A 26931-nucleotide genomic window follows, 5' to 3' on the forward strand; every position below is an offset into this window, starting at 1 on the left:
TCTTCGTGACCCCCCTGGGAAATGCACTGTGCATTTGCTTGCACTCACCAAAGGAAAAAGCGAAAGTAACACAGCTGTAGTGATTTACTACAAAGTTTTGAGGCTAATTGCCTCATATGTTTAATTAATAACTGACACATTCTGTCCCTCAAAGAGCTTGGAAAACTTCCATCTGGACCCCTGGTGATTACAGCCTGGAAGCCATCCCTGTAATTAAGGAGTGGGCTATAGGAGGCCTGTTCCCATTAAAGGCAATTATTGCGCCTGCTACTTTTCTTCTTCCTTTCTTACAAAATCATGGAGGAAAGAGGGCTCAGAGGCTAATCGGACAGAAAACCTTGACTAAAGAGGTGCTTTGTGTTGCCCTGTGGCAGGATGATGGGGTTATGTTTTGGTGCCAGCACTTTCAGAAAGCGGCCAGGAGGCAGGTTTTCCAAAAAGCAAAACGTCTTGCACCAAATAGAAACATTTGTTGGTATTAATCAACAGTTCAAAGAGCAGATTTTTGCGAAGAAGTGGGCAACTGAATGTTTTTGCTGTTATTTATTTCTCTCTCTTGCTCACAAGTTGAAACTTTGGCAGGCTTTGACAGCTGCTCGTCTGCAGAGCCGGGCTGCTCGGCAGCCCCCGGAGCAGGGGATGCTGTGTCTTTAAGCCTTCCGTACAGTGCTGAAATGTTATGACAGAGCATCTCACAGGGGGATGCGGTTCCCATGGCAACCCCACACTGTAAGATAAGCAAACTGGATTTTTTTTTTTTTTCTGAGAGGTTCAAGAGCAAGGAAGGAATGAGGCGATCTGTCAGCAGGCGAGACTTGAAAAGAGGAAACCGTGTCCATTAATCCAGCAGCCCTGGCTGCTTTGTGTTTTAATTAGCAAATGTTATTACGGCAGGCAGCATGGGCGCCTCACCCTGTTGTGGGTTTTTGAGGGCTTTTTTGTTTGTTTCCCTTTTTACATCCCCAATTAAAAAAAAAAAAAAAAAAAAAAAAAAGGCTTTAATAAAAGCTTTACTAAGGCATTGGATGAAGGTCCGAAATAACAAAGCCTCAGGATCTCTGTTCCGGAGCTTATATCCCAAGCCAGGAATGAGAAAAGCTTCCTGTTAGGAATGAATCTGCTGTTCTCAAATTGGGTGCACCTCTTTGGTGTACTTTGTGTGCCTTGCCACTGATGCTTTGCAAAATGGAAATCTGCCTTACCCCTGCTACTTTCACAGCCATGGCAGCGGGAAGCAAAACAATGGAGTTACCTCAGCCTTGTCCTCCCTAACCTACCCAGATGCATTACTTCTTGCAGAGCTATTCTGCCTTCCTCTGCCTAGGGCTGTGGATACCTTTGGGTTCAGCAGTGAGCACTCGGATGAGAACCTCTGCTCTGCCCAAATGCCCCACTTCTGAGAGACAGGACAGTGAGTGGGCAGCTCCCACCAGGCTGAGCAGCATCTCAGCACAGGGGGGATCTCCTGTAGCAGTCAGTGCACCAACTGGGTAGGGAACCACGCTGGTCTGGTGAGCACGCTGTGTGTAGGAGCTTGTTGTGGAAAATATTTTGACAGCCTTTATTATTTTAAAACTTTTCTGTATGTCACCAGACAATTAGAGCTAAAGCAAACATTGTCCCAGCAGTGGTCTTGCCTGCTCAGTTCTCTGTCTGTCTCTTATGGAGTACTGCTTGCTCCTTGAAGGGAATTAAAGCTCACTATAAATCTAAAGGTGGAATGAAAGGAAATCATTCTAGTCCTATGAGAAATGAATATATGAAAAGTGTTTTTGACTATTTTACTAGAAGTAGCAATGCCTTAGCCTGTGTTTCAGGGGCTGGTGCTTACAAGGAATTCTTGTCTTTACTTCTCTATCCATGCTTTCTTCAATGCCTTTTCACCAAGATATATCTGTATATGTTTTTACCAAACTAAGCTGCAGAGTCCAAATGTGGTAGTAGGAATATATTTCTCTGCTGGTCTGAATCTTCTCCACAGTGTATGAGATGGAAAACTAATATCCTGTTCCTGTGGCTAAGGATAAGAGCTTTTCAAGAACAGAGGGAGGTGTGTGTCCATTTCACTCTCTAGCCACTCACCCCTCAAATACTACACTTGTTTGTCCTTATCCTACTGTTTCCTCATACTCTGCTCGGCCATTAGCTTTGCTGGAGTTTTCATGAGATGTCCAAAGAGAGAGGTGAATGTAGCAGATAGGAGAGAGCTGTTCCTCTATATCATGTACACATAAGGAGGGTTGGGGAATTCCCTTCTCTGCAGTTTCTCCATGGTTGTTCTCTACTCTTTCTCCCTTTCCCTCTACCCAGGATGAAGGAGGTGCCTTTAGACTCAATGAGCCAGGTGATATCAGCATTCAGCTAATAAACTTGTTCTTTACAGAGCGCTTCTAGTCATCATTCAGGTTTCTTACAAATGGAAGAGATCTACAGAAGGGTTTGAAGGTCAACAGCATCATCTGAGAGTGTTTGTGCTGGAATGTGTCACTGTCTAGAGGCACGGGGCTTGTTTTCATTCTGCAGCAGTTGTGCTTTCTTATGCTTTTACTGCCTGTAATTCTGGGATTCTGGAAAAACTGACCAGACTAGGGGAAACGGATGGCAGTGACCCCCGGACGGACACATTCCTGCATATAGGAACTCTCCCATCAGTCTCTATCAGGACAGCATCCATCTTTTTCCATCCTTCTCCTGACCCAACTTTCAATTCAGCACTCAGTGGGATTTGCAGTGTAGGAACTTTATCTCCAGGTGGGAAGAAGCAGAAGCAGCACAGAGAGGCTGTGTAGCCAAGTGACTCAGGAAATCTGTGGGGAAATGGGGCTTAAAAAGAGAGTGTTTAACAGGAGCTGCTCTTTCCCCTAAACCACTGAGCTTTTCCTCTGCACTGTGGTGAGCATCAGTGGGAACTAATTCTGCAGGACAAGGGAACACTGTGTACTGAGATATTCTGTGGTGCTGCAGGCTCACTCTTGCAGGTTGAGATAGTTCCCTCACTGCCTGAGGTTGCTTTACTTAGAAATTCTTTTTAATGAGCCCAAGCTCTTGAGGAAGAATTCAGCAAAACAAATTGCAGATTGAGGAGGGCCAAATGGTTTCATAACCACAGCTCTGGGTTGGAGTGCTTCCTCTGAAAATTGCTTTCTCCCATGGGTGCAATCCACGTAGCAGGAATAGCTGCTAGCAGAGCGTGGAGTTGGAAGCCAAGGAACTGCTGTAATTTGTGGGAATTCAAGGCAAGGGCAAAACGGTGTTTAGTCCCCTGCTGAGTGTGCATCAAATGCTGTAGCTGACACTTAGACACAGTTTTGTTTCTTTGAAGACCACTCTTTCTTCTTTTCTCCTCAACTGATGAGTGAATTCAGGGCTTTGGTGGCGATCAGCTTTACTTAATATTTTGATTTAAACTCCCTCCATGTCCTAAGATGATTTTCTGGTCTGTATTTACCAGCACCCTTCTGCTAGGTGAATATCTGACCCAGAAGCCGTTGAGATACATAGTCTCTTTATAGATCAGTAGTAGCAAGTGTGAGCTACCTTTCTTTTACCTGCTTGCCATACTAATGTTTTCCTTTGGAGGGGGGAAACAAATAAACAGCCTGGGCTGGCTCTTGTGCTCTCCCTTACTATCTGGCTGTGCTCTGGCTCATCACAGAGTTCGTGGAGAGAATGTGGTCCTGGTCCTGTAGCTGCAAGAGAGGACACAGTCTTGGAGCAAGCTTCTTTCGTTTGTCTTTGTGTTCAGTTTGCTGTTTCAGCACACAACGTGCTGGTGCATCCTGTTTTCATTCTGCTCTGTTTCAAGCTTCCAACATAATTCAAGAACATTACATGCTTGCAATAAAAATATATTTTCATATTCTTCTCCACAGAATAATCCTTGGGTGTGGAGTGAGTATGCCAGTTTGCAGTAACAGTAACTTCAAGGCTTTTCCTAATGTGCAGAATTTTTTATTTTTTATTTTTATTTTTTTTTAAGATTAAAAATGGCTGGGAGCTGCATTTGTGTTCTACAAGTCCTTATAATAGCATTATGTTTTTTAAATCACTCCAAGCAATTTCCTTCAAAATTTCCCTGTCCAAAATACCTAAAGCACTTCAGTGTGTGTGCCTGCTCTTTACCAAAATGCTAAAGAAACCCTTTGATGTTACAAGAAGCCTCATCCACAAATTAAATTGGATGAAGAAAGTTGAGTTGGTATGTTTGATGATGTGAATGAAGGATGCTTTGAGAGTAGGGAGCCTGCTTTGCAGGGGGCTGGACTCAGTGATCTCTAGAGGTCCCTTCCAACCCCTACAATTCTGTGATTCTGTGACAGGGAGCAGAAAAGGAGTAGGCATTCCTTCTGGATAAGACCTCAGCATGTAAACGCAAATAGCAGATAAGTTTATTATTGAAGCAACATGCATCAAAGCCAAGTTGACTGCGGAACTCTCTGGCCTAGCTTATAGTTGTTGTCTTTTCTGTTATTAAACAGCACATACAGTTGTGCAGCCAGACCAGGAGATTTTTCCAATCCACGGTTTCATAAATCTGATGGAAATGGTCCTGGCTTTGCAACCCCTGGAACCTTGCATTACACCTGTGCAACCAAAGTGGGCCACAGCCTCTGCTGTGAATTTCTCTCTTCCTGAATCATAGAATGTCTTAGGTTGAAAAAGACACCAATGATCATCGAGTTTCAACCCCATCGCCCCAGGCAGTGTTGCCAACCACCAGACCAGGCTGCCCAGAGCCACATCCAGCCTGACCTTCAATGCCTCCAGGGATGGAGCATCCAAGGCTTCCTTGGGCAACCTGTTCCAGTGCATCACCACCCTCTGGGTGAAGAACTTGCTCCTAATATCTAACCTAAACCTCCCTTGTCTCAGTTTAAAACCGTTCCCTCTTGTCCTATCACTATCCACTCTTGAAAACAGCCATTCCCCCTCCTGTTTATCCATTCCCTTTAAGTACTGGAAGGCTGCAATGATGTCTCCCTGGAGCCTTCTCTTCTCTAAGCTAAACTAAACAAGCCCAGTTCCCTCAACTTTCTTCATAGGAGAGGTGCTCCAGCAGAGTGCTCCTGGAGCCGTAGGAAGTGAGGAGACTTTAGCTGGTAGCAAATAGCTTCCTGGGGCTGGTAGCTTAGAGAAAAAGGAAATCAGCTTTTCTCTGAGACAAATGTTTTCTTTTGATTGTTCCAGTTGATGTTACTTGTAGGGGCAAGAAGCTTTTTTCTGAAAGACCAGAAACCAAGACTGCAGTTTCGTTGTCTTTTAACTTGTAAAAGGCCATAACAGTCTTTGAGGAGAGCTAGTTTTCTGAAAAGGAAAAAAAAAAAAAAAAAACATAGCTTTGTAAATCAATCTTGAGTTCTTTGCTGCCAAGACCAATCTAGAGTCAAGACAACGGTTTTAAATTTAGTAAAATCCAAAGACCATTTTTGGTCCGAGATCTGCTCAGCTTGTATTTCTGGTTCTGTGGGAGGTGGGACGAGGCAGAGAGCACGCCTGGCTTTGTGCATGCTCATTGATTACAGTGCTGTAGTGCTCAGCTCCTCCCAGACCTCTAAAATCATTGTAAGTAATTGGGTTAAAGTCAGCATTTATCATCCTTAGTTAGCTTAGATCTAATCGTTCTTTCCAGAATTGTTTGCTGAATTTCTTTCCATGTCTAACCTTATCGGCCCCGTTAGCTCCTTATCCCTGTTTGACAAATCTAATCTCTTGTCTTCCCTTCTGCAAGGACAGGCATCCTCAGGGGCTGCTGCTTCATGGTGTGCAGCTCACCAGCAGGTGTCCTAGAAACCTGTGGAAGGATGCTTGCAGCTGCTAGAGAATACCTGAAAGGGATTCAAATTTAATGGGGATGGAAAGTAGGTTTTCTTGTCAGGATGGTTTCCTTGTTCACTCAGTTTTCTGTTGTAAGGACATGAATTTTGCTATGCTGGAAACAGAAACTCTTCTAACGATAACTGGTGTCAGCAGTCGAATTGCTAAGACAAGCTTAGAGCAAAGGCTACGTGCAGTGCTTTGTGCCTTGTGCAGCCCATGCCATGGTGTCTTGCTTGAGACATTTTCCTCTATGCTTGTAAAATCACTCTTGGTTCTTGTTCTTTTCTCAGAACATGGTGAACCGTTGTACAGGAAACAGTTCCAGTTTGGTGCCTCAGCTGTACTCCAGGGATCTGGTTTTTCCCTTTCTCGCTCCCAAAGCAGAACTTACACCACCAATGCAAATGGAGTCACAGGGCAGAGAAGCTGAAGTCAGCAAGAAGAAAATTCAGCCTATGTTCTGTATCATATGCACATTTAAGGCTATTCTCTCTAGATTTGTGTATCCCTTTCTTTTGGGATTACAAGCACTCTACCGACACACACAGGAAGAGCTAATGCCTGCCTCAGTGGGGAGAAGTTTGATTCCCCACACTCCCTGTATGTCTGCAAGCATAATTTTACATAATTTACATTCCAATGTGCAGTTGTGTCATTTGCCTCCTTGACTTCTAGCATGCTCAGCACAGCTCAGTCAGCTGAAGGATTTCTTGTTGCCATCAGAGGGAAAGAAAACTCAGTCTTGCCATGCTTTCATTGTGGAGACCTCTGGAGAGCAGCATCCTTTGTGCTGGGCACAGTGTCCTTAAGGGACTAATCTGCAGTGTTGCCTGCTCGGGCTTCAACTTCTTACATGCTTCAGTAGGTTCAAAAGAGCAGAGTCTTTCCAGTTTTCTGATCCTATCCCATCCCAGCACATAAATGTGCGTTTGCAGCTAGAATCCCCCAAGTCTGGAGCACCTGGTGTTCACACTGCAGATTGGTACCTGTCTCTGCTTTTGAGGCAGTCCCATAAATAACAGCCTCCTTACCAAAGGATAAATCAACATGCGTCAGGCTCATCTGGTTCGCTGTGAGCTGTGCTCTGTCAGCTCCAAATACTCTTTGAACACTATTTTCTTCAAAGCTCCATTTTGAATAGAGTGATTGGAAAAGTGGGAGAAATTACCGTGGAACAATTTTTTTTCTCTCTCATTTTGGTTGATAAAGTTTGCAATTCAAAATGTTTTGACCGGCTTTGTTTTTAGAAAAGTCACCCAATATAGATGTGCTCTCTCTAGCATGGAAATGGTAAAAGGATGCAGTGCTTTGACAGCAGTCTGCCTGCTGATTGCTGCATGTACCAAGTGTCAGGATGAAACTGATAGTCTTAGAATGTAAATCCACTGAGGCAGGAAGAGTGCTTTCCTTTGCTTTTCCACAGTGTGCATGCATTGTCTGTGCCAAGCCTGAATATTGAGGGACTTACACTGGCAGAGAGAGCAGACTCTTGCCAACCAGTCTGGGGCAAAAGCATTCGTGGTTTTTCAGCTCAGTTTGAGCCAGCAGCATGTGGTTTGTGTGAGCTCCTTTGCCTTTTTTTCCCTGTTACTTTGAGCCTTAGGAAGATGCACTGCTTTCTGTGGAACTTATGTGAAGTAGGTATTTTTTAGTTTAAAACCTGGACAATCTTGGAGCTGCAGTGTTTTGGTTTGGTTTTAGTTCTGAGAAGAGCTTTTGGCTAAAAAATATCAGATAAGCTTGTGGCCTGGGGAAAAAAAAAAAACACAACACATTATCACTAAAACTAGCAAATAATCTCTCTTCCTCATTCCAACTCTTTGTTTTGAAGAGGATGAAGTGTGACAGGACTTTGACTCCATTCAACATGTGTGCACCCAGATCCTTGCAAAGCTTTGCTCCCTGCCTTGGTATACTGGGATGTTTCCAGCCCAGCTGGGTCCTGTTCATGGCACCAGTGCTGTCCACCTCAACTCAGAGACAGCAGTGATGTACAGTCTGCCACCTGAGGAAGTGACCACCGTAAGGAAATCCTGATTTCCACCTCTCAGCTAGATCTCGTTGTAGACTTGTTTGAAAGGCTGTCTGCTGCAGTTTGTATCCCTGGGGCCTGACTAGAGCCGGATGCAGAAAGATTAGGGATTCTGCCTAATCCAGCTAGAAACTCTGACAGTACCCAACAGAAATGAGTCCCTGGCTGCTTTGCAGGCTGTTCCTGGCTTCATGCAGGGATTTGTCCTCTGTGACTGCCATTCAGTAGAGAGCTGCAAGTCTGACTTAGTTCAGTGAACAGCTCTGTTTTTCATGCATCTTGGTCATTTGGAGTCTTGTTTATTATCAGCTGTGCTTGGTTTTGGAACGATGATTGAATCCCAGAAATCACAGATGGCCAGGGTTGGAAGGGACCTCAAGGATCATGAATCTCCAATCCCCTGCCACATGCAGGGCCACCATCCCCATTTAATGGTAGACCAGGCTGCCCAGGGTCCCATCCAATCTGGCCTTGAACACCTCCAGGGACGGGGCATCCACAACCTCTCTGGGCAGCCTGTTCCAGTACCTCACTACTCTCTGTAAAGAATTTCCCCCTGACATCCAACCTAAATCTCCCCTTACATAAGAAATACAAGGTTCTGTTTCCACTGGGGAGGAGAGATTTGTAACCATAAATGTGGTGGCAGGTGGTTTCTGGCAGCATGGTTTTCCTTCACATGTTTATGATTTTGACCAGGTTTATGGCTGTACTTTGTAAAATCCTCTTCTCATTATACTAACACACTTCAGAATTTCAGGCTCTGTCACCTTTTCTTATTATCTTGTATTTCTTTTTCTCCCCTGCCACCTCCTGTGGTCTCTGCTCTTTGCAGAATGAGCCCAGTTGCAGTTGCGTCTGCCAGTTTGCTGCAGGTTACCAATGCAAAACCTGATTTGTAGAACAGCCTGGAGGAGAACAAGCTGCAACAGGAAGGTGGTGGGGATGTTTTTTGGGAGCCTGACAAGGTGATGGTTTCTGCTCCCACCTTGCTGTGATACGTAAAGAGATTTCATACTTCTTTGGTTGATGGAAGAGGTTGCAGCTCTGAGAGTTTCCTGGCTTGGGCAGAACGGGCTGTGCTTGCAGATTTGTTGGGTACTCTTTTTTTTGTTCCGTTTTGTTTTGTTTTCCAGAAGGAAACACAGGAGAGAGAAAGTACTTACTTTTTATTAAGAATGCAAAATTTAGAGCTTGCCCTTTGGTCTTGTGATGAGGATTTTGTGAGGTTAGAGGCATTTGGGTGCCTATTGATGCTTGGATTATGGCCTTTTGTTCTGAAGACAATGAGGATAAAATGCGGTACTTAGAAATAAATCTTGAAGACCTGAATTTCTTAAGGGAAACAAATTATTCTCTCGCTTGCTTTCTTCCCCCACTCATCCTGTTTCTGCTGGACTAAGGAGACAAATTAAATTGAGACTAGACCTCTAGAGTTGCAACGTAAGGAAATGAGAAGACCCTCTTTGATCCCAAATGCTTAATCAAGAAACATTTGCTGGCAGCGCCGAATGGGATTTATTTGTCAAGTCCTAGACAGAGGCCAGCAGGGCCTGGAAGAAACAAAAGGAGGAGGTACAGCACCACAAACTTGGATTCAACGTATTCACTGTTAATCTTCTTTTGCCTACATAAAGTGAAGGTTATTAACCTGACTGCAAAAGGACCTACTGGGGAGTTAAGTGTCACGTGGAGGGGATTATTACATTTTGAAAAGAATTCGTGCTGCTGACTGTAACATAATAAATGTATTAGGTGCCTCTTTAGATCTTCCCTAAGTGGCAAAGAGGCATTGATCACCCTGTGTGATGGGGGCTGGGTGCTTGTTTTTGATGTTTTAATACTGACTCAGAAATAAGAGCTTGGAGTTGTTAATGAAAGGAGAACTTGCATTTTATTATTACTCATTTTTCTGCCTTGAAGAGACCAAGAGGGAGTTGGTGTGTGGAGGGGTGAGAAAGAAATCATTAGCATCTTCAGCTTTGCACTGCAGATTAAGGTGGGGGAGTGAGGCTGGTGGTTTTTAAGCCTTGCGTATATTTTCCAGGTGAACTCTTTAACTTGATCCCTCCTTTAATTTTTTATTTTTACCTACCAAAAGGCTTTCCACTTGTGGATTTTAAAGGTCTTAGAGTTGAGTAGAAATCAGAAGCTGATTTATTGCACAAGTATCCTTAGCAGGCATTTTGGCCTATGCTGTATGAAAGTTATTCTAAAGTCAATCAATTTTTTTCTTTCCATTTTCCATCTGGAGAGATGTGAGTTCTCGTACCTCTGCTCCACTTCCTTCTTGCTCATTTCATAGCACTTCACAGCATTCTCAGTGTAAGAACCATTTGCTCATTATCACCAAATGAATGCCTAGCTTGGGAGGCTGGGGGGCAACTGCAGCATTATTTCCTACTTATCATTTACCTCGGTCTTCATGTTTTATTTCTCCTGTCATTCAGTACATAACAGGAAAGCTTTACTGTGGTTGTCAGGAGCAGAGGGCAGATCTGAATGAGGCTGTGCTGTGTCAAGGGAAGAAAGGTGCTGGATACTGTGGTAGGGCAAAGAGCAAGGGCTAGGGGAGGCCTGTGAGGTGTTTGCAGATTTGTCTTTAGTGGAGATGCAGAGCAGAGATCCTGGCTGCTTATGAGCACTAAAGATCTCCTAACGCGTGTTGCAGCAGCAAGCGCCTCAGCCAGAGCATTCAAGGTAATTAGTCAGTCTGCCTGCGTTCCTCCTTCAGCCTCAATTAATTATGTGCTCTCTTTAACTTCTTGTCAGAACCGTTCTGTAGTGGTGTTACATGATGTTAACCAGCTGCTACCTGCTGCTTCCATCGATAGTTTATAAATACTGTACAAGGGACTTGAAAGGCCAGCCTCGTGCTTGTGAGAGCAAGCTCTGCTCCGGCTGCTCTTGTTTCCCCGAGCACTTGGTCTAATGAAGGAACGACAAGATGCTGTCTGTGCGGGTAGCAAATAGAGCATTTACAGCAGGCAAATGCCTCAGTATGCTTCGAGGGGAAAGCTGCTGTTTCTGGTGTTTATCGACTGAAATACAAACACAGGTCAGCAATAAGAAATGTGGGTGGTTGTTTCAGCAAAAAGAGCTGTACTGGAATACATGCAGCAGTGGCAGCTCCTTGGGCAAGGCTTACAGGGAAAGAAGGTTGTATCTTTTATTAGTCCTGTTGATACTGCTGAGGGAGAGGACCTTTTAAACACGCAAGTGTCGTTTCTCATATCTGAAATAGAAGCATGAGCCTTCAAAACTAAATAAATACATGTCGAGAACACTTCTCTGAGTTTAGCAAAGTTATGTTAATGACTTCAACCATCTGTTAGAGAAAATGTAGTTGTGAAGCTGGGATGAGTTAGGGTATGTTGGTAGGGAAGTGGTAATAAAGTTGTTTGTCTCTCAGGGATGGCATCAAGTGGCCGTTGTAAGGGTCTTTGGGGACCAAGTTTTCATTGCTTGCTTTTTAGCAGTTACTTTTTAGAAGTAAGATTTAAAGAAAAAGTTTCCTGTAAGGCCCAGAAGCAGTGCTGTACTGGCTCAGCACCCTCTCCATGTGGCAGCTGTACCAGAGCCCTTCTCATTATTGAACCTTGTGCTTATGCGTAGTACATTTGTGACCAGTCTCCTAACCTTTTCAATTACCTTCCCTCTGAATTGCAAAGACATTAGCCTTGTCTGAATGCTTCCTTATACCACACAGCTAACACAAGTTGTAATTTACCTTCATTACAGCATCTACTGCCAGGTTACCTCATGCAGGCCAGCAGAGGTACAGTCAGGGAAAAACAGTGTCCAGCATAAAGTAACCATCTGCTTGGGCTGCTGTGCTGCTTTTCTGGTTGCACCTGAGAGCAAGTTCTTCATCTGGCCTAGTACCTGATAGAGAGTACAAGTGTTTGAGACCACTTGTAAAATACAGGGAGTACTGTAAGTCTCATGGTTATAAACATCCCTCCAACTGTCTAATTTTTGGAAGCAGTGGAGATGAGGTGTTACACTCTGAAAGGAGTTAGGAATTAGAAGCCTATCAGGAGGGACGCATAGTGGAATGAAGATCTGTGACTCCATGAAGAATAACAGTGCCCTCAAATTGGCTGGGAGAAAGGTGGTACCCACTTCTGCTGCTCTGATCTCTAAGATTTAACAAGTCCCGCAGCTATTAGAGATCTCTTTGGGGTTCTTGGAGAATCCAGCTCCATGAAGGGATGTGCAGTGTTGTGTTTTTCGGTTGTGTTTTTTGGACAGCAATGGCAAATCAGGTACTTTGAGTATTTACGGGCTATAAGAGTTTTGCTGCACTGAGTTAAGACACCATTGCTATTCTGCAGAATGAAATTATTACTTGGTATGACTATCCATGAGAATGAAAGCAAATAATGACATTATTCATTAAAGTATGACTTCATTGACGTCAGACTAAGACTTGGTGAGAGCAAATCGGACCACTTAGCCGATTACACCATCTTGCCTCCATCACTCACTAACTGTTTACAACTTGGGGATCAGCAGAAACAGCTAAAAATATTAACTTACTGCAACTGATTGGTTACAGAATGTAATACACAGAATTCCTTTTCAGCCCTGGCGTATTTACTTCTGTGTCTTCATGATGAATCATAAATGTTCTTGGGATAGCTACATGAATAATTTGTAGTGATTGTAAAATATAATTTTCTATGTAAGTTATTCTGTTGACAAATTGTCTACAAATAGCTTATTGACTTCTCAATTGCATGTGTTATTTGAAATTACTCAGAGATTGTTTCTTGTTTTGCCGGTTGTTTACAAGCAACTACTTTTTATTATTCAGTATTCAAGTGTTCAGCTTCCAGCTGCAAAGTTCAGTTTGGATGTTGACAGAGGTCACACAATACTATTTCTTCTCCTTGACTAAATGCATATAATCCATAGGACCCAGCTTCTTGCACAATTATTTGCACTGAATGACAGAATTCTTATTCTGCAGCCTGTTTTCAACACTTGTTTAAAAAGAATTGTTTTGGTTTCCACTGGTCATCTTGTTTAGAAGGGTATTTATGGAAATATACACAGTGGATATTGCTACCAATGAACAAATTTGCTGTAAAGCTTCAGCTGTTCACTCATCTGTATTTCAATGAATTTAACAGTTAGGCCATCCTCTTACTCTGATATTAATTTTACCATACTTGTTTTTGCTGTATGTGTAAAAAAGCCAACTATATGAACAAGGTCCATCTATGTATTGTTAAAAGTTGTAAGCATTTCCTGTGGAAACTGCCTATAGTGACCTCTGTCGTCAGTGCTGGCTGTGTTCTTCCAGCTGGTTTTAAAAGACTTTTCTTCTCCTGTGTCCTTAGAACCCATCAGTTCTGTTTAAAACTGCAGTTCTGTGAATATAAAACCAGTAAGTATGTATACTCCCACGCTGTCACTGGATGAGGAGGAGCCATTCATGGAGCAATAGCCTCACACTCTCGTAGCTTTGTCCCTCTCTGCCCCTTTCTCCTTTTGTTGTCCCCACTACCCCCCTCTCTGGGGAGAGAGGATCAAAGATCACCTGTTTGGAGATGTTTCAGCCCAAGGACTGTGCTGCAAAGCTATGCAGAAGGACATGTTTAAAATTCTTTTACGCATTTCTAAAGCGGCAGTGAGAAACATGAACTCTGGCTGCTCAAATATAAGGGAAAATTGCCCTTGAAGAACTGAAGTGTCCACAATATAAAATTTTGTTTCTGTTTCCTGTTACATTTTTGGATCATTTTGGAAACGTCTCTCTTTCTTTGCACATTCAAAGGACCACAATGTGAGGCAGTATGTATCTACCCTCTTTGTATTACGTTTGATGTACACCGTTCTTTGGGCCCTGCAGCTCAGGGTTGTGTTTATTGTAAGTGAATGTTTAGTGTCTGCCTAGAAGAGCTCCTTATCTGAATTGAATTTTCTGGTTGCAGGACTCTGGAAATAACTGTACAGTGAGAGGGGCCCTGTTCAGTACTGCGTACAGAGGGATGCTGTTGAATCTTGTGGCTCCTTTTAGTGAGGGCTTTCTTATTGTTTTGGTTGATGGCTGCTTTGGCAGAATAGAGCTCGGTGAGGAGATGACACCGTTTTATTTTTTGTGAGATGTCCAATGTTTGCCCAAATGGGCTGAGGTTGCGTACGTGGTGAAAAACCTCTCAAAGGCTGAAAGTAGTCATTACCTCCAAGTAAACAAGGGAGATTTCATAGCCTCTGAAGGCTTCACTCTTTCTCCCTGTTGCTGGGCTCACTCCTCGTGTGCCAGAAGATATCGCACAGCTCCTGGAAATTATTTAGTCCTGGTCCTGGCTTGAGCTGTCTTCAGACTACTGCATCTTGCTGACTGGTAGTCAGATGACTGAAGTAATCATGGGCTGTAAGCATCAGGTGAATGAAAAAGGAACAAAGGTTTCCTCTCAGAGGAGCTCTCCTCAGCTTACTGCTAGAAACTGCTTTCTGAATGCCGCTGAGCACCTCCATCCTAAACACAGCATGGCTGTAGGAAGCAGAAGCAAGTAGTGCTCTCTTAGCAGCTCGGCCATAACAGTGCTGGGAGCCATATTTTATTTTATGGAGTTCTAACAAATAATTCAGCAAAGGGGTTTTGTGCAGTTGATTCTTTTGTCATGGAGTGGTTTGCAGAGTGCAGTCCCTGCCTCATTAGTCTGCATGCTGCCTGCTGAAGACCCTTATAGAACTGTGCACTCAGAAGGTAAGTGCTTGTAAAAGCTCCTGCGGTTGATTGTAAGGCCAGTGGGCTCATTTGCTTCACATTTTTTCTTAGTCTTTTACAACTAGTGTCAGTCTCTTAACTTTTTTCTCTATGTCAGTGTTTCTGGTCTGGTACAAAATGCTGAAGAACTGAAGTGCCACTTATTGAGATGTTGAAAAAAGCTGAAGTTGAAATATAACTTTAAAAAAAAAAAAAAAAAAAAAAAAGGATAGACAGAAAGGTCAGGCAAAGGTGAGTCCATGTTCATTTTCAAGAAGTACCTTAGCAAGCAGCTTAATAATAGAAAAACACATTGCAAGTCCTGGCAATAGCCCTTGCAGTAAGCTAGAAGTACCTGTAGTCTTGTTGTCAGGAGCAGAGCTTGGAGGCAGAAGTGCTCTGTATTGCACAGGCTGATACAAAGCTGCATTTTGGCTTCCTTACTTGACTACACTCTGAGAACAACACAGACCATAAAACCAGTATGACCAGTATGTATTTTATTTTGGAAACCCTTTTAAGATTGTGGGATAAACCGGAGGCAGAAATCCCACCTTTGCAGTGATGTCTTAAGTTTTGGGCGTGCCTGACATTTTTAGGCTCCGTGCTTTCAGAGGGCCAGGTTTTTAGAAACTGCTGAGTGTTTCTTGTCTGAAGATACTTGGGTAAACAGCTTGAGACGTTTTTATAAATGGAGTTCCCCAAGCCCTAACTGCTTCCATAGCTGTATCTTTCAGAGTGAAGCTTTCCCACATCCATCTCTCTGGGATCTGGTCGTGCTCCTGTTGCAGACACAAGGACATTTGTCGTTGCTCCCAGTGGAACTGTAGTTTGCTTGGCTGTCGTCTCTCTCGTGTTCAGCAGGCCAGAAATGTTCCTTCACTAACTGCCTAACAGACCCCTCCAAGAAGAGTATTCTCTGACAGTTTAGTGCTGATGCACTACGTGAACCAAAGGGCACTCTTTCTGCAGCTTTCAGAGGAGTGGCTTCCTATTTCTCAAGTTTTCGGAGATCCGTTGGGAGCTGAATGTATTCACTAGTGTTGCGAAACCCAAGGAGCGTTTTGTCCTGCCTGTGCCCTGTAATAACAATAGTCCCTAAGCTAAGCTGCCCGCCCAGCTCCATGCTTGTGACTTCCACTATGCATCCTGGTTTTGATTATTGGCTATTTAAAGCTCTTGCATGAGAGGGCAGAAGAGAAGGACGGTGGGATGGACTGGGAGTAAAAGAAGGCATTGAAAAACATTTGCAGATAGGGAATGTGCTCTTGAAGTGAAAGCTGGTAACAGTCTTCAAGAACACCATCATGAGAAAACACCAGCCAGAGATAATGAACTGCCTTCCCCCTTCTTGGTCCTTTCTGATGCACTCATATTTTGCCATGCAGGATAAAATGGCTTTAAGGTGCTTGTATAGCTTAGCTGTGGAAAAAACTACCTCACCTCTGTACTTTTGCCACTTGTTGGAATTGCTAATAGGTTGATTGTAAAATACTAGTAGGTTTTTGAAAAGTTTAGGCTGTTTTTACATTGCATTTCAGAAAATGTCTATTAGATCTGCTCTGATGATGACAAATTTTCCCTTTCTTTCAGGGATCAGAGAGTAAAAAGAAAAACAAGTCTCTTAAAACATAATTTTCTATTTGTATTTTCTGAGAGAAGAAAAAAAGAATGGATGTATCCCTTTGCCCCTCGTTATAATGGAGTTTTTCCTTTGCTGCTGCTTGCCCACTGACCCTATGTATTCTCCATTCCTTGCAGAAGTTTTGTGCTGAATAGGTGCCTTTCTCTCATGCAGGCAGATTAAACCCTTTTTAGGCCTTTAAGATTTATACTGTTAAGCATATTTATGTTCTGGCATTTGATTCTTGGCTCTTGAAAACTCCATAGGTAGTTCTTTAAGGCCCAACTCTTCACTGACTGCAGTTTCCTCCCGTGGACAAGCCTATTCCTCAGTGATACTGTGATTTCTGACCAGGGCAATTGAATGATACTTCCAAGTGTGCTAAGTGTCTCCACTGGCTTATGTGTTCCTCATAATACAAAGTTAGCTTTTATTGTGATTTATTTGGATGATCGTGTAGGCGGAGCCACCTGAAGTGCCGTGAAGAAGACAGCATAGGATAGCAGAAAGCTGGGTGCTGTGTGATGGTCAGGGTGATGGTCATGTGAGGGAGGAGGCCCAGCCTGTTCGGTGGGGAAGGAGCACAATTTGAATGTAAAAGATTGTGTGCCTTGAAAAATCATCTACCTTTTCTTTTTATGCTTGTCAGTCTGATTTCATGATCACAAAATTCATCAGCCTGAAGGGTTGAAAGTTTCAAGTCCTGTTCCTGGGATATGATAGAAATGCCAAAATGTGATACGATGGCTTTGTTACTGTGGTCAGAAGGATTTAGACTGAGTTGCAGGCATTGGAATGGAATTTCACAAGCTTTTACTCTTCATTTCAAGAGGATAATAGAACTGCATTGCATATCCTTTTCCATAGCTGCCCATGGCTTTCTCCGTGCCCTTTACCATTTGATTATTGGGTTTTGTGTGCTTTTTCCTCTTGAAATACTATTGCTAAGTCCTTTAAAATTATTATGTCTTTGAAGAAAAACAATCAGGTCTTAAGAGGCATTTTTGGGGGGCAATGGGAATCTGGAGTTTATTTAAAGAAAGGGGATCTGGAGAAGATAAAGCAAAGAACTCAGCTATGCAGAGCTGATGATGCATTCCAAAAGATAATTGAGGAGCTGTACTGCTCTACAGAGTGCTCTGTTCTATATTGTTATTATTTTTTCACTTAGAAATCTTTTGAAGCACCAGAATCACACGCACCTATATGATATAGAAACCTATGGGAACCAGCGGCCGATGTCTCTTTCTCGGAGCAAACAAATGACACTAATTCCCTGAGCAGAAATCCAGGCCTTTGCAAATGAACATCTTTACCGCCACATCCTTGAACTGCTTGTAGCAGCCATACACAGGGTACGACGTCTCAAGCGCCTGTTTTCTTTCCACCCTTGGATGCTTTCATAATTCTGGGAACGTCCTGCTCAGAGGTGTCAGTGTGTCTGTTCAGGTGGATCTGAGGGAAAAGAGGTATGAGAGACAGTCGAGAGCCTTAGAAAAATACTGATATAAAACAGCTGGATTACCAGAGCTAATGGAGTTATAGACCTGAGTGTGACAGTACAAGCGCTGTGCTGCAGTATCCCAGAGAGCAGCCAGCCCTCTAGTTAAGTGAGGGCGATGCAGCGGTGATGGCAAACCTGAAATAACAGTTCAGACTGACAGAAAGCTTTATTTCTGTAACCTGACAAACAAGCTAAATGTTTATGTACTACAAGCTTCAAAACCTTATTAAAAGAAGTAAAAAGAATAGAAATGCAAATGCTTTTGTTAGGCAACCAGCTTCCTTCCAGTGGGTAATTCAATCCTATTGCTCAGGAAGTGCCATTGGTTTCTTTTTCCATTAAGTTTAGGGCACAGAGGGCATTTGGATTAATGAGAGGCAGAAATGGTGGGAAAATACTCTGTTATCCATAGCCTTCGGTAAGCGTCGGTAATTAGTGAAACCTTTGCAAGCAGTAGCTTTCATTTCAGTGTAATTGCAAAATAATTATCTGGTAGGGGTATCATCTGTGTTGATTAATGACATGCAGGTAATATACAAAACACCTGCTTCAGAAGTATATGAGCTAGCATGGTTCCATCTGAGTTGGTCAGCTGAATACCCCACAAGTAGGCGTATTATACTTGAAACAGCACAGAGCAGTGTTTGCTGTTCATTTTAAGGGGGTAAAATTTGCCTCTTTGGGGCAGTTTTTGGGTGCTGTTGAGAATTTGTTGTCCTTTTTTGTTTCAGAATCCATACAGTTACTCCCTGGAAATAAAGAATCAAATCGGTTGGTTGTGGACCTTGTTTTTAGAGTTGAACTTTAGAATCTGTAATAAAACCAATAACAACAACAACAACAAACTTTCAGAGAAAGATGTGAGAACGGGAAAGGAAGAAACAGTGATCTCCATTCTAAAGACTGAAGATGTTCCATTCACAGTTCTGCCACTGGTTTCCTCCAGCACTTCTTTGGATTTTTGCTTTACATCTGCAGTGTGGGCAATGTTAATATTTCTTTTTGTCTTTTTAGGCAGCAAGCTCTTTGGGCAGAGCTTCCTGGGACACTTGTGTCACCAATAGTAACTTGAGGGTAGGAAGGTGTCTGGAGGCACGCTTTTGGAAAGAGGGCCAGTCATTTCCTTTTCTTGCCTCCCCCTCTCCCCTATTTTTTTTAATTTTTCTAAAAGAACTCCACCTTAGTAACCAGGGAAGTCAATGCATTTCTGAAGTTTAACTGTTAGTAGCTTACTGTGAGTGTCAGTGGGCTCCATGGATTCCTCCTGGTAGTCATCCCCCATTGCACTGGTACTGCAAATGTATCACTGCCTGCTGTTCTTCTATGTTGGTGCAGTTCAGTAGGGCAAGCTGAGTTCTGGAGCTGGAGCTGCATCTGCTGCTGTGGGAACGCCAAGCCTTCCATCTGATCTGGAATGCCAATGAGCCCATATAAAGCTGTTAATGTCTGCACGAGGTTTTTTTAGTCCTCATTACCAACCTAATAGAAAGATAATTCCTCGGCTGCTGTTCCAACCTGTGGGATTTTACCCACTTAATTAATTTTCTTTCTTGCTAAGAAAGCTCTTGTTTTAATGCAAAAGGGGCTGTGCTCTACTTGCTTTTGAGGGACTTCTCATATCTATATCAAAGGCAGTGAGGCCCAAAGACCCACTTTGCTCTTCTACCACCTCTCTGCACTGAAGTGCAAGCTTGTGCCATGACCCAAGGATGACAAACTGTTCTCCCAGCGCCTTCTGGGAGTTCAAAATGCCAGCCTACTGCACCTCCCCAACCTGTCAGCATGTCGGCGAGCTGTCTTTGTAAATAAATACAGATATCAAACAATAAACAGATGCCTTTTTAACATACCCTGTTTCAGGCTGTAATATTCCTTTTTGCTGCAGCTCATCTCAGCATCTGTCAAGTCATTGCCAGCTCCACAGCTCCCTTTCAATTGTATTTAATGCACAAAGATTTGTGTTGTGGTGGGTATAAAATAGGATCAGGAGCTGTCTTGTTTTACATCTGTTTTGGCGTTACTTGTGATTTATAAAATGTGAAACATGAATGCTTCTGTGTTCCTTCCCATCTCTGTGTCAGGAGATAGTGCAAACTCTTGTTCCTTATGCACGATCAAGTGGCTTTCTGCAAGGATGTGTATGATTACAGAAGTGTACTGGGATGTAAAAAAAAGTCATTTGCAAAACATGTCACCATCAGAGTGACCTAAAGTTAACAAACACTGAAGTGGGAGAAGAAGCTGTGAGTCAGGGTCGGATGGAAAAAACAAACAAAACCCAATTCATTCCAGTCCTTATGTCTCAACACCCTGAAGAGACAGGTTCCAAAGCCCCAGGGGTGCACCTTAGTGCAGTGCTATGGGAGGGATGGCTGCCGGCTGCTGGGCTGGGTCAGGCTCTTATCTCTGCTAATAGCCAGCAGGGGTTAGAGAGAATGTAAGAGCAGGGCAGCTAATCAGGAGAAATGCCATGTTAAGCTTCTGTTTATTTTTGTTTTCATATTAAAAATGTATTGAGCCCAGATGACCCGTAATCTATGGGGTTAACTCCTCTTTTGAGAATTTACCTATGTGGGTTAAAGGAAGCATTGGATCCCATGATGCTGCGGTCCCTTTCTCTCTGTCTCTCTCCATCAGCCCCGTAGAAAGTCCCTACTTTTTATTGTCCTCATCCACTTCATACATATGCTGTTGGCTTTGCTGAAGGGAGATGCAAAGGAATCACGCTAATTAACAAAAATTAGACTTTTTATGCAGGCAGCAAGTCCTGAAGACAGCTCTGCCAGATTTTTCTGAGGTCTGCTGAGAGAAAGGAGAATATTCCCTCTGCCTGAGATGCTCTAAATTGGATTAGATAGGAACATAGCCGTGCTGAGAGGGAAGACACGATCCTCCACTGGAGCAGAGGATTTAGGCTACCCACAGTATCTCCTGTTTCCTAATGTTCCTTGAAGAGTGATGATTGAAATCTCTCATCTGAGCATGTATGCACACAAGAGAAAATGCAATGTTAGCAGTCTTAAATGTATTAGAGTTCTCTGCTCCTGATCACAGCGGTACATCACCTGGAATAGTAATAGGGAAAGAATGGGTTTTGCCTACAAGGGCAACACGGTTCTCCCCATAATAGAAGGGGAAAATTGGTACTAAAAGTGGCTTCGAATGACATTTCTGACATCTCTCAGTAGCTTGTGCATCTGCCTGTGACACTTCGTATCTAATGGTTTCAGAGCGTGTTACAAACCTGAATAAATACATCTTTTCTTTTTTCCCTGGCTGTCTCTGAAAGCTGGGAGGTACTGCCCAGTAACATGTGTCTGAAAGATCTAGGACCAAGTTCAGCAGGGTAGGGTTCTGTTGGGCAGCAGCTACTTTGTCCTGGTGCTGCTATCTACGCGCAAGCACTTGCATCTCTGACACTTTCACTTCCCCTTTTAAGAAGCCAGGATGTGGTCTATGCATGTGTGTCTGAAGTGCTGCTTTGTGCAGAGCAGGGAACAGGTTTGTGAACAAACAGCGACAGGAGGATGAAGCACAGCTGAAGAAGTGTGAGCTCACTAGGACAAGAGCAACCACACAAGTACTGGTTCAACATTCCCTTGCTCAGACCACATATAAAATGAGCACCTGTGTTGTGGAGTTTTGGCTGCTGCCCTTCTTCAGTGTCTTGCAAGGTTGGTGGGGAGTGCTTGCAGAAAGGATCTTGCCCCCAGCTTGTCGCCTTCACCCTGGGAGAGCTGTTGAGCACAGTGATGCAATGGAGCAGTCAGTGCTCCAAGGGGCACATGCACAGGCTGCCATTGGCTTTGGGATGCTAGCAGGACTGGCTGTGGCAGAGAATTTTTGTTTTGAAAGAGGGCAAAGCAGCAAGTTAAGCAGGGATGGAGAGGAGAGGAGCAATGCTACAAAATGGGTTTGCATGGCGCCAGCTTAACGTCTGAATTGGAGCTGTCAGGGAGAATGAGATGCAGGCTCAGTGCTGTTCTCTGGAGAGAAGCACTTACAGAGAAATTGCTCTGTTAAGCGCTGGCTCCACCTCTGCCCCAGGTCTGGCTGACTTCTGTAAGGGGAAGGCTGACAAGGGCAGCTGTCAGCCAACCTCCCATCCCATTGGCCTTCCTTTCCTTTCTCCGGGCTCTGATTTACCTTCTCTTGCTTGCTTACTGCTATCACCACCTGAGCATCTCCCACCAAACCCTTCTCCTCTTGGCTACAATTGGTATCTTTACCCCACATTCCTGGCCTCTCTGCTCTATCACCTTGCCCTCTTTTTCGTTCTCCTTTTATTCTCTGGTCAGAGCCTTTGTCTATCCCGTCTAAGTGGAATGAAAAGTAAGATTTGTCTTCCCAGAGTTGTCAGGGTTTTTGCCAGATGGTTCCCCTCATGGTTCCCCTCACCGCATTCAGATGTGCAGAAAAGAGTTGATCTTTACCTGAATAGGAGGAACTGACTGAGACAAAGTCACAATTCTCCTTGGGCACAATATCCAGGTGTGTGTCTTACGTGTGTCACTGATGTTTCCAACAGGTTGAGCAGCCTGGATTACTGCACTGGGATCCTGAAGCAAGGAGACTGATGTGTGTTTAGCACGGCCCGACTTGTGGTGACCAAGCACTTCTCTGGAGGTCTGTCCCTCCGAGCAGCACACAGGTAAGAGGCAGCACTGCTGCTATTCACTCTGCTGCTGCTGAGTTCTGCCCTGGCTGGGGCTTGCTGCAGTGGGCTGAGCAGAGGATTTTTCCATTCATTTGGCACTGTCAGCTCTGCCTGACATAACTGTAGAGGTGAAACTTTACATTGTGTTTACAGAGCAGGAAATGCTTTTCATCAAAAACGTACTTCAAGAGGAGCAAGACTGCTTGTATGGATAAGATAAATACAGGTTAAAAGTGTGGGAGGAGTATACTGAAAAAAAGGAAAGATCTTACGTATGTATGAGCTATTAATAAAGTAAAACTTCGACCTTTTGTTCTAAAATAACTTTATATTGAACATTATCTTAATATAAACAGAAAGCTTTTTAAGAAAGGGAAGAAAGAAATATGGGGGAAAGGGGTTAAGTAAGAAATGAATTGAATTGTTTACTTTTGGACCAGGGAAGATGTTTCAGGTCAACCAAAAGTGAAAAGAAAAACCAAACAGAAGAGCCCTGTAGTTCTGATTGCGATGACTCATGGAAACCAGATCTAGAAAAGTTGAGGCTCTTTAGTCCAAACCTTTAATCCCCTACTAGTATGAAACATTGTTCCCAGCGGTGCCTACCAGTCCTGTTTTAAATGATAGGATTTTCCCTTGTCCCTTTGGGATACTGTTCCACAGTCTAATAGAATTAATCTGCTTACTTCTCTTTCAACCTCTGACCACTGCAGATGCAATTAGTAGTAGGCGATGGGAGGATTCTGTTTCCTATGCTGTATTATGAAGGCTTAGGGCTGTATTGTGTTAAACCAGACATCGGTAGCAAGCGTGCATGCAAGAGTGTGGCTTATCTGTCAGTACTCATTACAGCCCCATAAAAATCTTTGAACTAAAATTCTCAGACTCATAGGAGCTTTTCTACAGTCGTAATTCAGGATCTGATAAGGCATGGACTAATGTATTTGAATGCCTGTGAGAAAAAACAGTATGATTGGAAATTAAAATTAAATGCAGAGTCATATACTGCTTGTGCTAGAGACTCTCTTAGGCGATTTAAGTCTCTATTTCTGGAGCATTCTCTGGCCTTGCCTTTGATTTCTCTACTGAACAAACTGTCTATATGATTATTATTATTAATTTTTTTTTTGATGTGTCAGTGGTGATTGAGGAACCAGTGCGTTTTTTCAGCTGTGAATTTTAGGACTTGAATAAAAACTGTGGGCTGATGCTAACTGAAAGTCTCTATTCAAATAGCCAGTTGAATATAAAGCCAAATAAATTGGAGATGAAAATTATAGCTGGTTTTATTTAGTCTGCGTTTCCACTCATCACAAAGCTGAGCTTTCTTCCATGATGTTTCACCCATTTTGCTCCTTAAATTTGGAAGTGTTCTAGCAGCAAGAACTATCACTCAGCTTCTCAAACGCTCAGATGGGGTTTGGACCTGTTCACACACGGAGGCTCCAGCACCAGCTGATCTGTACAGACTGATGTTTGCATTCATCCACTCTAAAAGTGAATTAAAACACACCATCAAACTGGAAGCTATTGCAGTGTAGTTGCTGGTGGATGTCTGACTAAGACTGCAATGTGAAGCAGGGCCAGGGATTGTGAAGAGCCAGGCCAGCATTCCACATGGGCTTTATCCAGCGGTATTAAGGGAGAAGTTACAATCCTGTTCCTCCTCCCTTCCCATAAATCCCTGACTCTAATGTCCCATAGCTTTTCTGGACTATTTCTTCAAATAGAAAGCCTCAGTATAAGAATATCCACTGGTCCTGCATTTCATTATTGAGATACGTTAATTAAGCTTATTAAAATCCGACAGTATTTATCAGATCAAAATTTCTTAAACTGAAGATTGAGTTATAAAGCTTTGATGTGTTCTGTGAGTCCAGTGCTAATTTGCCCATTATTTTTAATCGGTTGAAATTCTTTTCAAGCTTGGTGCTTGGTTGCTTCATGTGGTTTTGTAACATACTTTAAAGGATGGGAAGGTGGTGAATGAAGCAGGGTGTAATGATCCATAGCAACGTATGTTAACTGCCCCACCTTTGCCAGGCGAGCTTCATTCCTGTGAAAGTGTAAACCCAAGGCAAAAAGCTACAGTTTCTCCTTCACTCTTCCCTTTTACTGTTGCTTGCAAGTTTATCTGGCTGCTTGCTTTTTAAAAGCACTACATTAGCTGGGGGGCTGTGAAGTAAAAAGCATTCTTTAAATACAGATGCTGGTTGATACTCCTTTCAAAAGCTGCATTTCTCAAGCTGGGAGCTATTGACCCCTTTCAGTGCAGTCACAAAGAAATCCAAGAGGAAATGGAGGGTGAGGACCAGCAGGGAATATATATATATATAATTTTTCCCCCCCAGGTTGTCCTCTCGCTCCACCTCCTGCCAGACTGGCTATTGTGTGGGTCCCACATGGGATACCAGTTGCCATATAAGGAGAATTGCATCATGCTGCATTCTTTCTAAAAATTGATTTTTTACAGTTGCCTTATATTTTTTTTCTTGCTGAATTTTTTCCTGCTCTTGTGGAAGATCTGGTCTAAAGGAAAGCAGTGGAATCCAGAACCATGTGTAGTGTCACGGTCTGTGCAAAACTCATGGGAGCAGGGGATCATCTTCTTGCACCCTCTTGTATCAGTAACAGCTTCTGTGGCTGCCAGCACTTCTGACTCCCTGGGATGCCCTATAAAAATCAGCTGATTTTCCTTTAAGAATCAATTGATTCATCCGGTAACAATCTGCCTATTTTCCTATAAGAACCTGTTAAAAATCTGTTTAGCAACTGGTAATCTTGCAGACTTCTTAAAAAACAGAAACAAACAAAACAAGGAGCAGACAAAAAGAATGTTCCCTCTTAGGAACAGCAGCATTTTGGGCTTCATTTGCCACAGTAACGTCCTGGAGTGGGTTTGCAGCAGGGGAGAAGAAGGAAAATACTTTCTATTAATGTTTTCTTTTGCAGAAAATTAGTTGCTTGGTATTAAGAACTGTGTATGCATTGTAAATCAACCGTTTTTTTCCTTTCTGAAATGCTGAGACAACACTTACACTGCCATTTTCTGAAAATTACATGTGGACTTTTTGAAAGATTTGTCTTTAAGAAGGCCTAGAAATTGGGACTGCATTGACCAAAGGAAGGAGATAGCATATTTGGGAGGTTGTTATTTTCTGTGAGTTCTTTTCAGACCGTAAGCTGAATTGCTAGGAAAAGCTGTGCTACTCTCATCCTTCTGCAAAATCAGTCTCCCAGATAACCTTCTGTTGTGAAAAATTGCCCTTGTACTAAAGGTATAATTGTGAGAGCTTCCTGAGATGCTTGAGTTTGCATCAATACAGAAGGGGAATGCCCTCATATAAAAACACATGAAAACTTCCTTCACAGAATATAATTTGGTGCCTCCAAAGTACTGCCCATTGTGATATCAAAATGAGGTATCACTGACAGTGAATGGTTTGCTGGGTTCTCAAATTACCATTGAACTGGCTCATGATTTTTGGCACTTACATGGTTGTCATTGGTCATTTGAGTTGACACGGTACAAATGTTCCTCACTAATGCAAACTCAACCATGTCATGGACAAGGTGCTTTGCCAAAGGACGATGGGGTTTGTTCATGTGCCAGGGAAGGGAGGCAGAGCTGCCTTCCAGCTTCGTGCTGAGCCCTGGAATGACGGCTCTGTGCAAAATGAGAGGGGCTCTACGTCTCTTAGGCTGAAACCTCCAGAAGGACATGTGCTTTTGATTTGTGAAATAAGTGAAGCTGAGGACTTAGTTTTAGAGCTGTTAGAATTATTTTCCATCTGCAGAGATTTCTCAGGGAGCAGATACGTAAGAGGGGTGTATATGCATGTATTGAAGCTTTTTTTTCTTTAGCTTTTGAATAAGAGCTGGGATCAGTAAAAAGTGCTAACTATTAAAATCAGGAGTATGGATAGTATTATCTTGTCAGAGATACGTTGGGTTTTGACAGTTGTTCATACACTTCCTAGCCCTGCTCCTCGCCTTCTGACAGGCGGAAGCAGCTTGTTTCCTGTCTGCCTTTCTTTCTCATCTCTACAGGGATGGTAAGAGGTTGGACTTGGTGATCTTAGAGGTATTTTCCAACTTAAATGATTCTATGAATCTGTGATGAGAACTGGTAAGTTTTCTCTTGCAGAAAGTTGTGATTAAAGTATTTTATTTTGTGCAGAAACTGGCTTTGTGAAACTTTGCATTCATTTTCAGAGAAACCTGAAGATGAAAATGGTTGGGTTCTTTTTGGAGGGTTTATCTTTTTTTTCCTTCTCTTTTTTCTTTTTTTCTGTAGCTAATCATTTTTGTGACACAACAAGAATAGGTAAGGGTGAAAAAAAAAAGAAGTACTACAGAAATTCTGTTTCCTTAAATGAAAAACTGCCCACTAAAATGTCTATATATTTTAATAAAAAAAAATAAAAAATAAAAATAATAATTAAAAAAAAAAGCAAAATAAAGGACTTTTAGAATTGCAAAATATGAAAAACTTGAGCATACTTGTGCTGGACAATTGGATGGTTCTCAGTAGCCTGTGGCAGGAGTGGGAAGGCATAGACAAAATGCAGGAGTT

The 26931-nt window shown here is 42.9% G+C and overlaps 1 protein-coding gene across 8 annotated transcripts in view; it reads left to right on the top strand.

The window, feature by feature from the left end:
* TSPAN18 (tetraspanin 18) overlaps positions 1-26931 on the top strand; it is a 108519-nt gene that overhangs the window by 30774 nt on the left and 50814 nt on the right. For all 8 annotated transcript variants that reach the window (XM_090140828.1, XM_090140829.1, XM_090140831.1 and 5 more), the window contains one exon: positions 22227-22349. The gene's annotated coding sequence lies outside the window, so the exon portion shown is untranslated. The remainder of the gene's footprint in view (positions 1-22226; positions 22350-26931) is intronic.

Source organism: Phasianus colchicus, chromosome 5 (assembly GCF_987193195.1).
Source record: "Phasianus colchicus chromosome 5, bPhaCol1.hap1.1, whole genome shotgun sequence".
Taxonomy (NCBI): Eukaryota; Metazoa; Chordata; class Aves; order Galliformes; family Phasianidae; genus Phasianus; species Phasianus colchicus.